We start from the raw sequence: 1,590 nt of genomic DNA, 5'->3' as shown, positions 1-1,590 counted from the left end.
TGCCATCATCTGGTCTCTGTCTTGGAAACCACCTGCTACCACCTAAAATCCAATCCCAATTATTTCCTCTGAGTGACAAGAGATGGCTGTGGACCTCTGAAAACCACAGAGCTTTGCTCTGGGGGTACTTTTCACATGCTGACAAGCCTGAGCTCCGCTGAAGATGGAGCCACCCATGGGGGCAAGCCAGTAAGAGTGAGGGTGCCCCACACACCAGCAAAGCCCTCTGCGGAATCCCATGCCATGTAAGGAGAATCTATCCTAGGATTCTTCCTCCTGACATTTCCACCACAGGCTTCATTGCATGCAGTCCAGCCCGCAGGTCTCCCACAAGAGGACCCAGAGCCATGTGCCGTCTAGAAAACTCTTCCTCCCAGGAGCATCTGCACTGTCTGGACTCAGGCAGGGGGCAGGTGCTGTCCCAGAGGTCTGAGACCTGGCCTGGAGCCGGCTTTGCCGTGGATCTGCTGTGTGATGCTGCCTGTGTCCCTTTCATCTCTGGGCCCCAGCTCTCTATCTTGTCGAGTAGAGGTGATGTGGGATGGTGTCTCTGGTCCCTCTCTCACTAAGACGTCCTAGGAGAAAGACAAGGTGAGGTTTGCTATTCCCATGTGTCAAGGGTTCCAAGGTTCAAGGAGGAAAATAACCTACTCGAAGTCACACAGCAGAGAGCAGAAGCCTCCTGCTTCCGTGCTGCTTCCCAGGGGCGTCACGCCTCTCATGCAAACAGCGGCACACGTCCTGGAGCTGTTGGTTTGACAGGTGACTGTGGCCCTCAAAATCAGAACAGTGAGGGGGTCACCATGTACTGCCTCTTCCCAAGCCCGAGACTGCCCCTGCCCTGCTCTGCCATCTGCCTGCTGCACCCCTTGTGCCCAATAAGGCAGGCTCATGTCATTAGTTCATGCCGCCTATCTCTCCTTTGCCACCTACTTTCTAGTTTGTGCCACCTGAGGTGTGCCTGGTGTCTGTGTTTCCAGGCAGAGTCAGCTGCCTTAGGGGGTTGGGGAGACTTAGCGAGGGTGCCCTGCAGAAGGAGCAGAGCAGCCCTCTGCAGCCCTGGCAGAGAAGTCCAGGACACAGGAGCCCCCAGGAGGTGAGGCAGCCTTGCTGGGAGCTGAACCTGAGACTCTCCTCCCATCTCACCCTGATGCCATGGCCAGGTGTGTTGATCCCCAGGAAACTTGATGTACTGCCTAATACCTCTTGGGACAGAGGAAGGAGGTTCTGGGAGTTTCTTAAATTTTTTTTATTTCTTCCTTCCTCTTTCATTCCATAAACACTTTTGAACAACTATATCTACTGTATGGAAGAAACCATTATGGTCCTGAGGGAAGTGTGAGAGCTGCCATCGGATTCTGTCTAGGGCCTCACCAGGGTCCCAGAAACCCTCACAGCCAGTGTGGATGGGTGTACTCACATGTGCGTGTGGGAGCTGGTGGAGGGGCAAGTGGGTACAGCTTCTACCCAAGCCATGTGCCAGAGACCCACTCCTGGCTAACTTCCACATGACTTCCATGACTATTTGGTGGCATTTGTTCAAGGATAAGCAGAGGAGGCCTGGGGGCCTGGCATCATCTGAGGGGCAAG

The sequence above is a fragment of the Gorilla gorilla genome, chromosome 7, assembly GCF_029281585.2.
Source record: "Gorilla gorilla gorilla isolate KB3781 chromosome 7, NHGRI_mGorGor1-v2.1_pri, whole genome shotgun sequence".
Taxonomy (NCBI): Eukaryota; Metazoa; Chordata; class Mammalia; order Primates; family Hominidae; genus Gorilla; species Gorilla gorilla.
Note: the sequence above shows the minus strand (reverse complement) of the source record.